The following is a 15300-nucleotide window of genomic DNA, read 5'->3' as shown; positions in this document are numbered from 1 at the left end:
TAATTTTAATGTTGTCTTTTAATTACAAAGTACAAAAAGATTCCTTTCCAGTGAAGCTTCAATAAATCTGCTAGGGTTCACAAACACTTGTTCATCTTCAAAACTGTAATCCGAGTTATTTGTGGATACTTCTTCTGAGGTGGCTATGGTAAAAACCAGTGCTTTTATTTGACACCATTTCCCCTGTTCACTGTCACAAAAGACAAAAATTCTACTCTTGGTCTATAATTGTGGGTTTTGGCAGAACACAAATTCCCTTTTGGTGTTTAGGTGCTAAAAGCTATTCAGACCTCTTTTAAATCTGAATTCTCTTTAAAGGATTGTTCTGTTCATAGCAAGTAAACAGACACATTACAAAGGAGTAGACAAAACTACAGGATCTGTGTTTGTGTGTAATCAAACATGACTTTAAATAAAACATACAGATGTTCAAATATTATATAAATAATTTATGGATTAATTAAACCTGTACAAGTCAGTCCATAAACTGCTTTTAAAAATTAGAATTTAGTCAAGTTTTCCTGTGTTTTTTCATGAAAACACACAAAAGCACATTATTTACTCATCTTTTGTGATATTTAACACTAAAAGCCTGACCTCTGAACCAGCACGGTGCAGGTGCAACAGTTCATCAGACTGAGAACATGTAGCGCTTACCTTCATAAAACTAAAAGACTGGAGACTTGCTAAAAAGACTCAGGTACGGATGAGATCTGTGCACAAGCGTAGCTCCTTCTTTTTCCTTTTCTTCTATTCTGATTGTTTTTTCTTCTTCTTCTTCTTCCCTCTGCTCAGGATAAGTCTCCCCTCCTGGTCAAGCTTTATTCCCAGATCTTTCCCTGTTTAATGCCTGGGAAGCACAGAAGCAACAGAATGAGAAGAAAGTTGAAGAACCAGAGTGGGAGTGACAGGGGAAGAGAGTTCCCTGTTTGGGTGAAGCAGTGATGATCAGATACGGCTATTTTCAGACTAAGGCATGCACAAGTGAGGCTGGAAAGTTACCCCCCAGTGTAGACGGGTGGGGGGTAAGTAATGGGACTGACTATCTCTATTTTACCACATACACACATGCTTTCAACATGGTATGCCCTCTCATGCATGCAAAGTTATTTCTACACACACATTTGCATACTATACAAAAAAACAACAACACAGTCACATATATATATTGTAATGTCCACCAGGTGGGGGGCAGCTGTGGCATAGCGGTTCATCTCCTAACCCAGAGAGTTGGCGGTTCAATTCCCGGCTTCTCCGGTCCACATGTCTCCACACACCCATCTCTCCTCCTGGGCTTTATCATCCCCCTGTAGCCAATGTCGTCAGTGTGGGGCTATGTAAAGTGAGCTACTCCGCACAAAAACTGACAGGAGTGTCAGACTGTTCTCACATGAAATCTGTCTTTCACTTTCTCTTGCTGACAATTTGATGGTCAGGAAGAGCCACTATGAGATGTGCAAATGTGCACACATTCTCAAACATAACCCATTTCTCTTTTTATCACAAATAAGCCGTGTTCAGTTAGTGTCATACCAGGCGGTAAATATATTCAGACTAATTATATGCCCATCACCTGTGTCATTTATAATCTTACTGCTGTGTAATCCATAGGGGAATGTATATTTGGAAATGATCACACACATACACACACAGGCTGAGGTCAGCCAGAAGCACCTCCAGACCCCAGACTCCCTGCTATTCCCAGAATGATGATGTAACTACCACTATTAGCATCTCATATTTAGACCCTCGATACCTAAAACCAGCCACGCAGCTACTGTGCAGTATGCTATTTGGACCACTTCCACCATCACACCTGCACTCCACAATAAACAAAACAGGCAGTAACTTGCAAATTACTGTGTATTACGGTTCAGGAGAAGTTCAGCAATCACCACAAAAGGAAACTCATTATTAACTCATTAACTCATGTTTGGTACTGCAGTTCCATTAGTGGCAAATGGAGCTGATAAGGTTCCTGAGTGGTGAATTATTCTTTCCCCAACAACAGATAGCCAAAACATCTGTGCCTCTTATGTTTTGCCCATCCTAATTTCAACTTTTTCCAATGAAACAATAAGGTGACATCAGCTTAGCTCACTACCTTTTTAGACAGCACGCAAAACACTAACATAGCAAGTGGATCAAAATCAGTAGGTTTAACTGGGTCAGCAGCAATTATTTTAAACTGTATAAAGCCACAAAAGTACAGTAAAACGCTAAACTCAAGAACAAGTTCAGCCAAGTGTCAGCCTGTTGCCAACATTAAACAGAGAAGGACTTTGTGGAGATGTCAACACTAACTGTGTCCACTGTGCACCACTGGACAAATGATCATGTAAAAACCTCATCTACACAGGTATCGATGGCTCCACACTTTGCAAAGCATGAGTGACAAGAGCTCCATCGACATCTGAACTCAGCATCACCCAGAGTTTCTGATGTTGTTGCAAAGCTCATCCCTAACGCATCAAAACTAAGGTGTGTCCAGCTACAATGTGAACTAAACTGCCACACATGTACAAAGTTAACTGAAAAGTGAGTCACATGCCTACAAGAATAACAACAATAATGTCATTTGTGCAACAGTCACATAGCACAGTTTCCTCAAAAACTACTGGTTGAGAATAATGTTCATCAAAAGTAAAACCTCATCTCTTCACTGACCCCCGTCACTGTAGTTACTCTCCTTTATGTTTACTTTTACCGGTCCGTGAGAAGCTGACACTGAATGATGACGACAGGCAATATGTGCATGTGCAGAGTGAGACTATCTGACAGTGGTCACATGGTCAAATATCAAATCTAGGCTAAATCAGATCTAGGACAGACAAACAGAAGTGGCCTAGATCTGACTTGAAAAAAAAATGTAATTTGGTTTGTTTACACAGCTCCCCCTCCCAAAAAATGTATCTGAGTCACTTCAACAAGTAATATGAGCATAGATTTATATGAACTTTTAAACATGAAAGAATTAAAAAAAAAAAATTCACTAGCATGACACCGACATGAAGCAGCAGGAATGATCTCAATAAAGGATCAGGGCAAACTATTTTTATAGCAAGTGACACACACACACACACACACACTCAAACACATTGATAGTTTGACCTATGAGCCACTCTGGACTACAGTGGCGGCGGCGACGTGGTCTCGCTCGTACAGTTTCAACACCTAATTCATTATCAGTGTCTGGAAGGCCCTGCCATTCTCATTTAGGTAAGTGACAGGATATAAAAAGCAGAAGAGCTTTGCATGTACACCTTAGTCTGTCACTTGCTGTAAAGCAGTTAAACCTCAGAAGGTCAAAAAAGAAAAATGAATCCACATGTATAGTGTTGAACAGACACAACACAAATGTTTTGTTGCTTTGGAACGACACGGTGCAGAGGAGTATGAGCTCGGATCCACCGTGTCTTATGTTTACATGTAACTGACTAATACACAAGCGACTTGCAGTACAACTAAAACCGACTATAATCCCAAAAGGTTTAAGGCCTCTGATGTCAAACAAAAGTGTCTTAATCCCCACAGAGGAGTGTACACAAACAATTCAATCAACCACTGATGGAGAAACGCATTGCACAGATGGACACCTTTTCACTAACATCTCTACTAACTGCATGGTTGTTGGTACATACAGTACATGTATATTTGAAGATTTCAGTAGGCTAAATATAATTCACTTTAGGTTTTAACTGTGTAAAAATTCAAGTTCTTTTCTACTTTAAAGCACATGTAAATGCTAACTTAAATACACAATACGACTTGATGTTGTTAGCCACTTTTTATAACCAAATGGTGAGTTTTTCCACATTAACATTCATTGACAGACACAAAGAGCATTATTGTAACATCCTCTCTGGCTCAGTAAGATTGAATCATCACCAAGACCATTACCATCAATTTCCACTATCAAAAACAAATTATCTTCAGAAAAGAGAACTGGCTCAATAGTTTAGCTAAAAAGCCACAATCACCTAACAGCTCAGTAAGCTCTAAAGGACTTGGTCATTGAGAAGGTTCAGGGAGCAAACATGTCCTGCAGGCGGCCCCTATTATCAGTGAGGCTAAGAATTAGGCAAGCTTTTCACATACAGGACTTGAGCCATGACATCAGCCTGTGAAGGGGGGGATGATAAAGCAGCAGAAAGGCAGCAGAGGGACAGCGACAAAAGAGAGGGCAACAAAACAAGAAAATAAACAGGACAACGGAAAACTAAATGGAATGTGAGTGTGAGAGAGAGACATAAAGAGAGCGACACAGAGGGAGAACATGAACTATGAGAGTATCTCCTGGTTACATTCTGTACTTTCAGGAGAAAATATATCACATTCTCCTATTCCCTGATGGCCTGCCTTGATTCTCTTTCCTCCTCTCACCGTCTTTCCCTCACACACATGCACACATACAGTCTCTCTCTCGTAACCCTAAACTTAAACTGACAGGTGCAACTAAATTAACTCTAATAGTGATACACTTTCTGGCTCACTGGCCATCAATCAAGTCTAAATGTTATGAGCACCCATTAAGTGTGTATATTTAAGCCTCTATGAGAGGCTACTTGTTCATGCAGAAGCCCCTCATGAGACAGATACCAGCCAACTGTTGCTCATATTGCATCCCGCTGTGTTGCTTCCTCTGCAAAAGCACACAAGTATGCAGTCATAAAAATACACAATCTAGATCAAAGTCCAATAAAGCCCACAGCACACACACAAGCACAAATTGTTAAAACACACTCACAGACCAGGTAGACCACACAGAGTGGTATGAGTTTCCCTTAGTGATACTGTTACCCTTTGTGAGTCCCGGACCCCTCCCCGCTCTCCCTGTTCACCCAGCAAATATAGGACTTAAAGATGCCATCCATTGTTGCTGCACCCCCCAAACATCATCCTTCAATAGTAGTTAGCAGGTTTATTGTCAGAATTGTGATATGCAGCTGGAGAAGACATAGGCAACAAAGCAACAAACCATTTTTAAATGTTACCTAAAATGCATTACTGCAGTAGCACTCCACTCCCAGAAGCCCGTGGATTTTCACTGTAGCTGTATAAATTAGAAATTGGCTAGTTTAAACCTGATAGCAGGGGAATGCAACACAGGAATGAAGAAAAACCTCTATACTAACTTTACCGTCCCCTAATGAGACATTAGGCTTCATAAAACACCATACTCATAAGGTGGAGCTAATGTATTGTGGGGTTCTGAGTATTAGTATCATAAAATAAAGTAGCTCCACAGGACTCAAAGCAAGTCATACAGACCAAATTAAAATCAGGGTATTTAGTTTTTTTGCATTGCTACACATACAAACACTGCACTTTATGTGCAAGCTAACAGAAGAAATCATTCTAAGCGTCTGGGATGTAGGTTAATCATGGATATCTAAATTTATCTAGATTATTGTCAAACTGTTATTGCACACACTTCTCTTATGCTGACAGTCTTGACTAACGACATTAAGCAATATTTATTTATTTTTTTCCACAGCTTAAAAGCGTGTGGTTTCGATATGTGACATCCCATCACCCTGGACACATCTTCCCTTAATGCACTGGAAACACCAATGCACCGGAATGCACTTTAGTGGAAACAGAGACGACCTCACCGCATCCCGGATGAGCTCATTCATGTGCCCTGGTCTCGCCAAATACAACTATAGGGTCACTGTTGCTTATTAAAAAAAACAACAAACTCAAAATAGCTTTTTTACCTCCTGGAACAACACGAAATCGAGCTTTGTGGTAGATCCGCCCTGAACAACACTGCTGATAATGTGTTATGTTACCTACCTTAAGCCGACTGCCGCTTCACAGGACTAATTCCGCAGACATGTCGCTTGGTAATCAGGTTCTTCTATTGAATGACACACACACACACAAAAAAAGCGTAGAAGTGCTGTTTTCACACAGCCACTCGGAAGCTTGTGCGCCGTCCCTGTGATGAAACCGTACACCTGTTCTCCCTCTCTCGGGGGTCACTGCTAGGGCTCGGGTAGCAATGCGGTGAAGCTCATGACACAAACCCTCAGAGAAGAGGCGACGCGGCAGCACAATTACCGCATGCCTTTTTTTATTGACGAAGCGCTAGTCGCGCCGCGGTTGGACACCGCCGCGCTAGCCCAAACAAGCACTCGCGTCTATCCAGAAATGGACTGAACCTGCCTCCTCTTTCCGCTAGTACTATTATTGAATGGTGCCGTGGCTTCGTGCGCAAAATGGCCTCTGTTATTTTCATTCAGCAACAGTCTACCGCGAGCTTCTCATTGGGTCTCGGTGTAGCCATGGCAACGCCCGCAATTCAATCAGTACGGCCTTTACAGCTCACTGCTAACGGGAAAGTGTCACGTCTATCTGCAGCAAGACATCCAAAACATTGGCCTCAGCTCAGTTTATGAAGTCTGTATGATGCTGTATATTTCTCTAATTTTAAACAAATCCCATGAGAAAACCAAACCCAACAACACATTGATGTTGGTGAATCATAATGTTACAATGTTTGGCATGCCAGATCAATCTTTTAGGGGGGCCCTGCACAAAAACAAATTGTTAGGACCCTCTTGACTCCCATTATACATAGCAGCTACATTATTTCATTTGCAGCCCCTCAGGGTCTAGGGTATCTGGGGGGTTGCCTATTATGACCAGTTGGTAATACACCTTTCTCTCCCTGCAGGATATGTTGTCAAAGGTCAAGGTCAACGTGTTTATTTGTCATATGCACAGTTAGGGAATGTGTTTCCCTGTACAATGAAATTCTTACTTTGCCGTCCACATGAATACCACAAAATACAAGTGAAATATAAAGTAGGTGAGCAATAACAAATCTAAATCCTCAAACTGTTACAAGAAAAATGTTGAGCTATTGATAAATGACACACAAGTTAAAGCTTTGGAGAAACACTGGGTGGTGTTATTTCGGGGACAGGGTTACAAATTCTAGCAAAGAACTGGAAAAAAGAAAACTCAACCTGCATTAATATAGGCCAAACTAAGCCTAAGCAGAGTTTTATAGGGTATGATTTTACAAATCCCAGTAGTCTACAACTACATTTTTTGTGTTTGGATAATGACTTTCTGTAATTAGCTTCTATCAATCAATCACTGTGATTCAGCTCCATAGTAAATGCACTCTAAGTGTTTTTAGTTGCTGACAAACAGCTAACATGACATTTTGGGACAGCATAATTCTATAATGATCTGAAAGTGTTAAACTCTGATAGGTGTGGATTTAGATCAGCACTGACGTGGTGTTAGTTTTGAAGCAAAACATTTTAAATAAACACTGACATTTTGGCTGTGAGGTCCACTGCCCTTCTTGGATAAACACCAGAAATGGAATTATGGTTTTGTGTATGTACATGTCCTGTAACAAAACTGCATTTGTTTTAAGTCTGTCTTCAATAAGTAAAGTAACTGAACCATGTCTTTATGTTTGATGATTTAACTGTGGAATTCTCCCCCTCTGTGTCTGACTCCCTCATTCTCTCTCACACATCAAACTGTTAAATTATTTACAGAGAGGATGGCAGTCCCTTATAGTCAGTGTTGGGTATTCTGTGGTCATAGAAAACACAGCATTTACACATTTATCACATTGTTTTGCTTATGTCTTGTATACTGTCTTTCTCTTTCTCTCTCTGAGTTATTATGATCATATTCTGCTTTTAACTAATTACAAATGTTAAGTATCAGTGCAACATCACAGACAGATCTGGAAACTTGGAGTGAAAAAGAGAAAGCAAGCTCCTTATTGCTCATGAATCCTTAAAACCTTTAGAGGGCCATTAAACATGGTCTGGTGAGTTGATACGGAATCAGACATAAAGCCAGAATGTTTTAACTTGATGAAAATGACACTTATATTGCCACCTCTATGTAACATGTCAGCTTAGATATACTGTAAATACATTATGTTGCATTACACTAGCAACAAATATAGAAACATTTTATGACTGCAGTGTTATGACTGCATGATGAGCCCTTTCTTCTGTTTATGTAAAAGGTGTACAAATTTAGACTGTTACTGATAGCTGACCTTTGTGAGGTGTCAACCAGACCACATCTGTGACTTTGTACATGTATGCATTCATGTGTTGGGTCTTTTATTACCAGCTCTTTTGTACAGTATAGGTATTGACTCTTACTCTTGTCAAAGGCTGCAGGTGCCTTTTTATACTGTAGGTGGTATGATATCCACAGACATACTCCTATGAATCCATTCTGACAGGACCCAGGAAGCTGATGAAACACCTGATTGATGATATAAACTCAGACATACCAAGGGCAAAGCTGAGGACATTACAGTATAATATAAAAAGGGCTAGCACTGTCCCTTGGACTGTGTAACTACATATAGTTTCAGGAATTTTTACCATCCCCCTCTGAAAGCCTAGAATGGCATCATAGAGGTGGCCACCACGGTGTAATGCTCATTCAAGTGTAAATGTGAGTGCTGACCTTGGATACGAAATGTTGTGTGGTTTAGCGTGGTCAAGAAACCAACAGTAAACACAGGTATCCACTGGATACACACCAGACCTTCATATAAATGGATATTAATACATCCCTTAATAGTATTCCCCTTTTAGGATGGCAACATCAACCCTATCTTAGAGGGTATAAAATCATCAACCACATGTCATGCTTTTATGACCACAGCTGCCTATCTTCATGCACATCACGTCCGCAATTATCTAATGTCCAAGCTCTGACATACTATATATTACCACCACGCTCTCACAGACTCTCTTAAAATAGTCCACAGTAAAGGAGAGCAGACTGGCACATGGATCTTGTGAGAAAATAACTCTTTTATCTAAGCAGTAGCACTCTCTCACATCTTTCCGCTGCTGCTTTCCAAAGAGATCCACATTTGGAACAGCTGATACTGAGATTTGCTCATCTGGCTAATGTTAAACTAGCATAGTGGGACTAAGTAAGTGGATGGCACATAAGTGCATGGGGCCATTGTCTGGGAATGTCATTATGCCACTTCCACTTACATTCCACTTGCTTTGATGTCTAAGAGCTGACCAGGTGAAAAGCCTGTGAGAGAACACGGCTGCTGATGTAGAGTTCTGCGTCATCTCTCTGGTGTATGTCAGTCTTTTACCTTCTCTTTGTTACTGTAAGCTTCAAGGGCATTTTTATGCTAACAATATTAATTTCATTATTAGAATGTGTTTCATTTCATTAATTGCTATTAAGTATCATTGACTGCTGCAATTTTAACAGTGTGAATCCCAACCTGAGGGATTGCAGAAGACAAAACCCTGACTTCTGTCAACCAACCATCATTCAACTAGTGAAATACAAAATACATCACATCTAATCCAACACCCATCCTGGCCTTTGTCTTCCTATTGTGCTATATCAATCAAAAAGAGAAAACATTGCCCAGTGAAGATTCTAATGTCACATCTCTTCAGAGTTATGACACATTCTGGGAATAGACTGACACAACAAAACAAAGAAAAACAGCTAAAAAATGAAGATGAAGGATAACAGAATAACTAATGGTACAGTGAAGGGCATTGAGGAATAGAGAAGCATGATAGAGTCAAAGGACAAATTGACATCATGTGCCCACATGATTACATCATGGGAATCTTAACTGCATGACATTGTATATTATGGCTGACAGAAATACTGGGCCCACACAGCCTCATTTAGCAATGCAATTCACCTAAAAAAAAATGTATATAGAAATACAGTATGATACTGGGCATGAGCCACACAGGCCCGGTCATTTATAACTGACACCCTCATCCACCTCTCTCAATTTCCTTATCAGGGCATGAAGGGAAGGCAGAGTTATGCAACATACCTCTTCATGTTTACCACGTGTCTCCCAAGCACAATTACTGATAGACACTCTCTGGAACGCCTTTCTAATATTACTCTGCACTTCATTGACCTCGGTGCCCTTCACTGTGGGTAAGCCAAGCCTCTCCTGTTTGACTGCTAAGTGGACTGATAAGTGGTGTTGTGGCTGATGAGATGTAGCATAACTGAATCCTGACACGATGCCCCCCAGAAGACCAGGGGGGAAGACTTCACTAAATCAACATAGAGTAAAACACGAGGAGTCAAGCTGGTGAAAGAAGAATCACAGAGAAAAAGAAAACAATGGGCTGTGAGAAAATGAGGCGAACGTTTATACAAAGGCAAAAAGTTTGATGTGACTGAGTGAGAGGAGCATCTCCAAGAGAATGTGACTCCAGTCAACTTGTTAAGTCATTTGAAATAAAATCAGAACTGTGACATTAAAAGCTTCTCAAAAGATGGTTTTATTACTAGACTACTGCAAACAAGTGTAAGTTTATATTATTTGAATCCACATTGTGTCATGATTTTGGGATAAATCAGACTTTTGACTTTGGTTGAGTACACAGGTTTAAGAAGATATCGGCTCGGAGGGAATGAAGATAGTAAGAGAGTCCAGACAGTTTCAGACAGACTCTTTGCTAGATGTCACACCTGACATGTTCAGATGTTAGCACTCCCAGCTATTCCAGTGATTTGCATTGTTCATATTATTCTACAGCTTTCCAGCAAAGAGCAACACAGGGACCATCTCCCCCACAACATCTAACATCCATCTAACTAGGCAACCAACTGCTGTGACCATTTCTAACACCTTATATTGCAATCAATACAATATTCCAGTTATTCCAAGCATGCATTTTGCCTTATAGAGTTCATCATGTGATATAGAGAAAAAGCATTTTATCTATACTGTCACTTGCATTTTCATGTTTAACATACAGTATACATGTAGCATTGTTGCTTTAAAAAAGTACATTATTGTGCACGTATACAGTAGATGTCTACAGAGAGAGCTGAAATTTTATTTCCAGTATGTGAATTTTATTTGATGAAAACAATAATTCAAAATTAAATTTGAATTCATTTGAATAACAGGTTTGTTATTTCTAGCAGCACATATTTTGTTGTCTTTGCACTCTTTTATGCACAAAGCCACAGCCACATGCAGACAGACTATTGGGAGCTATCAGCAGCTGCCTGCTTGTACAGATTTGATGTAATCAATGGCATTGCCAGCGCCTTCCTTCATCTACTTGTTAACGAGCCTGTTAATAGAAAATCTGCAGCAAAATTCCAGCCTTGATTTATTGGTAAAGCTTTTCATAGATTTTTAGCTTCTTCTCAGGCTCATAATTAAATAATGGCTCAGCTCATCTTGTCAAACCTGCATTGGCAGAGAGAGAGCAAGTACAACATTCATTAACAGCCAACAGGAGCAGATTGACTGAACATACAGTATTACTGGTGTGCAATTCTGCAGACAGCGGTGCACAATTTCAAATGAGTTTAGAAATTGAAATTCATGTACTGTATAAACCACCTGCAGGATTCCTTAAGATGTTTCTATCCAGAGAAAATATAGACAATGAATAATTTAAAGGGTGAGAGGAGCAATTGGATAAAAAAAAAATACACTGCAGTGTTTACTTCTCCCCTCCTCTTAACAGGATGAGCAGCAGAGAAAAATCTGATAATAAACTACAGCTATCACAGTCATCAAGCTATCAAAATACTTTTCATTTTAAGTGCCTGTATCCTCTGTCACATTAAGAATAATTTTACCACAAACATTTAACAAGAAATGGGAATAATGGTAATGTACAGCAGCAAATTGCTCTGCTGGGTTGAGGCCAAAGCTATTTGTTCAGGCTCAGCATTTTTTAGGGTAAGGAATGTGATCTCTGAAGGTCCCTCTTCCTTCTTTGGTAAGAGTGTTGCTTGGCTATTACATCAAAAAAGGCCTAAACCAGTTTGTATCACGTGACCTCCGGAAAGATTTGTTTTAGCCAAAGGGTGATGAACTCGTTATAGGGGAGTGAACACAATAAAACTGTAACTACTGTTTATTTGTTATTATACACCTAGTTATACTCCACAGTTAAATAAGTCTTTACAAAACAGTCACTCTGTTAAAGGAGAGTTTGTTTTGATCACATGTACATTTTAATGCTTTGTGGTTTGTGTCCTTGCTTGTTTGATTGAAGTGGTGATGTTCCATCAACACAGTGAGAAAAGAAAGGTCTGCATCCAGCTGTACTTAAAATAATACTGACATCTCCCAGACAGTACTGACACTTTTGAGTGAAATGATAAGAGACAGCTAATATGATTTCTGTGATTTGATTTTGAACAATTCAGCAAAAAAAAAAATTCTGATGCCCTTAAAGAAGCAATCATATCTTTGGGAATCCCTCCATCCATTTTGAAATCAAGTAGGCATGAAGTCCCTATCAACCTAGCCTGGGTTGTTGGCACTGCCAAATTATTATAGCCAAAGCTTAAGGTTCTGGCACAAAGTTCTCCCTGTCTTCTGTGCACTCAGTCAGGTGCTAAAAAGGTATCATCTCCCTCTGAAAAGGCCACTTGTCTCACAGCCTTTAGCACATGGTCAAAGCCCAGTGGCCTCAGTACAACATGTTCTCACAAAACTGGGTGACAGTGCCCTGGACATCTATTTATGGCACAAATTACTCTAGATTTCATCACACAAGACAATATTAGAAAATTCTATTTTTGTTAACATGATAAAGAACATTTGAACCCTACTCATGGAAGATTTTCCAACAGACACACATTGCGCCTCCATTTACACTATGCAATTTTCCTTGGAAGATTTTCCAACAGACACACATTGCACCTCCATTTACACTATGCAATGTTCAAAAGCATGGTTTGTGCAAATAATTAAAGTAATACTGGAACAATTCAATTTCATGACATATATCACTGTAAAATGGTTTAGCTGATTATGCATACTGTAATTTGCTGGTTCTGATGTGTTTTGCTTGCTTCTTTCTCTTAAATGTTATTCAAAACATCTTAGTTTTTTTAAGCCATATACCAATACTGAATATTGCTTGATCACAAAGGCAACTTCAAGGTCTCTCCCTAGGCTAAGCCAATGTGTTTAATTAACCAGTAATAAAAAGTCATATCCCTATTTTTATTGCAGGCCACATTTCCAGCCGGACTTCCCATTTACTGAGCATCACTGCAGAGAGTTAATAGTACTGTAGTACTGTAGATCCATGCTGCTGACTCCAGTTCAGTATTGATATCCTGTCAGCCATGGGCACCACTTATAGTGAAAAGAGAGCTGAATCAGCACTTAGTGAGCACTAGGCAGTGATGAGAAGCACATACCATCAGCTAATGCTAAAAAAAAAATGAATATATTGATAATTGCGTAGTAGTTGCATCTAGTATATGTGTTCACTGGTGAGAGGCAAATTATTTCTATAATTTTCAGAAACATAGCTTCTTCTAGGTTGAATTACAGTAATACAGTGAGCTTTTTAGACCTAGGATACTACATCTGTCAGGTGACAGTGACTGCACAGTTTATTTAATATGTCAGTCTGTGCTTTCCTCTGTGTAGCGTGACACACAGTGGAGTCAGCCATGCATTCAGTGTTTTCATCTTAGAAGGAAAACTAACCAAATACATCCATATTGTGTTCTGTATTCTCCCCTGCATGCACATACACTGCCTCTTATCGTTTTCCTTTCCCCTTCTTTTGTAATAACCACTGTGCTCATGAATAAGCTGTGTATGAGTAGCTGACACAAGTAGCAGAGCTGTGAGTCTGACCTCCAAACATCATTGGTCAGCTAAGTGGGGAGGGGGAGATTTACTGCAGTGGGGGTGTTTTTTTTTTTGCAGAGGGCAGAATGCTACAATATTACCACTGCTGCTGTCACCCCTCCTTTTACACATCTCTATTTGTCCTTTATATACATTCCCTTCATCTCACTACTACCCAGTTTTTTCCACTAGTCTAATGTGAAGACAAAACAGGGGATTTATCCCACCCCCTTTATTGCCAAATATCAGGGCAAAGTCAAGATAACAAGGACCTCTTCTGCTTTTAAGAATTTCATACTTGCCTTTTTAAGCTGCAGCTATAGAGAAAATTCCCTTTTCAGACACTGATGATGAATTATCCACTTAATGGCATGTATACAGTAAATAAAGAAATAAATTAATAGACACACAATATGACACACATTTGTCTGTAGACAGCTGCTGGTATATTTGAACACCATAATAATGAAGCTGCAGTGTGGATAGATGCAAATGATTACATAAGATAGGTTAACATCCACCCTGTGCTGTAGAGCAGTGAAAAGCCAAGAGGGCAAACTCACCTTCTGATTCGAGGTATTCCAAAACTCCACAGATTCAGTGTCCAAATGAAGGGAGAGGAGATTTACCTGAGCTGGTAAGATGAAGAACATTCCCACTGATGGAGGCACTGCCCCACCACTTATCCCCTTTGCATGAGTTCATTCAATCTCACATACACACAACGCACACTGCCAGTCTCTAGCTACAGTGAAGCATGTATAGCAATGACCGTCACTCAGTCCAATCCCTCATTTCTGTGCCAAGATGTTTCTCATGTGTCTGATCTACACCTGATCCCCATCAGCGTTATTTCCCCTCCTGACAATACAGCTCATGATTTAGCCATCTGCAACAATTCCCTGCTGCATCATTTGCGCTGATTCTCATCATGGCCCTTACAGCTCCATGCGCCCTTTGCTCTGTTTTATAGCTGTGTTTTCCCAGTAGAAAAAATCCAAATCGGATCTGTCCTTTGCGCTATCACATTATTAACTTGACCACCACCATGCCTAGCTCGCTCCACTTTTTACAGGTCTTCAGCAATCCAGCCACTGGCATAAAGCCCTGTAAGCTGCCTTGGCTTAACACTGGGCTAAACCAATCAGGTGGCCTGAAGTCTGTCCCAGGAAGGACCTGATCTATTAATCTGAGGAGAGGATAAAGGGGGAAAAGAAGGGACAGACAGGTGTATGTGTGTCTCTGCCAGTATGACTGTAGGGGCTGAGCACAGTGTTTGATGCAGATTTTCACTTCTTGAGGCAATGTAACATTTCCTGCTTTGTACATTGTTGCATCGCCAACAAAGACGTGCAAGACAGTAGTCCTTAACCACAATCTGAATCCAGTTACTAGCAAGAGAAAACATGCTGTGATGAAAGGCCACAGCAGGGTCATGGTCCTCTTTCCATAAATCTCCACATAATGCAGTCTCTTAGTGAAGAGAATGTGCAGTGGAGTTGGAAAAGTGAGGAACACACCTGAGATGCTACCGTCACCAAGAAAGTTAAAACAATAAACATAGGTTGCTCTTACTTTTGGTTAGAAAAGCACATGTTAGAGTTATTGTGTGTGCAGGGAACATAAACCTCCTCTCTCCAGAATCAGTCACAAATACC

The 15300-nt window shown here is 40.1% G+C and overlaps 1 protein-coding gene across 7 annotated transcripts in view; it reads right to left on the bottom strand.

The window, feature by feature from the left end:
- The window catches only part of sorbs2a (sorbin and SH3 domain containing 2a), a 126004-nt gene that overhangs the window by 39454 nt on the left and 71250 nt on the right, over nucleotides 1–15300 (bottom strand). For 4 of the 7 annotated variants that reach the window (XM_020614349.1, XM_020614350.1, XM_020614351.1 and 1 more), the window contains one exon: nucleotides 658–850. The gene's annotated coding sequence lies outside the window, so the exon portion shown is untranslated. Of the gene's footprint in view, nucleotides 1–657; nucleotides 851–5799; nucleotides 6228–15300 lie in introns of those variants that run through there. The other 3 variants (XM_020614347.1, XM_020614348.1, XM_020614345.1) reach the window with 2 other exon arrangements.

Source organism: Monopterus albus, unplaced genomic scaffold (genome assembly GCF_001952655.1).
Source record: "Monopterus albus unplaced genomic scaffold, M_albus_1.0 scaffold144.1, whole genome shotgun sequence".
Lineage (NCBI taxonomy): Eukaryota > Metazoa > Chordata > Actinopteri > Synbranchiformes > Synbranchidae > Monopterus > Monopterus albus.
This window is presented reverse-complemented; position numbering and strand designations above follow the sequence as displayed.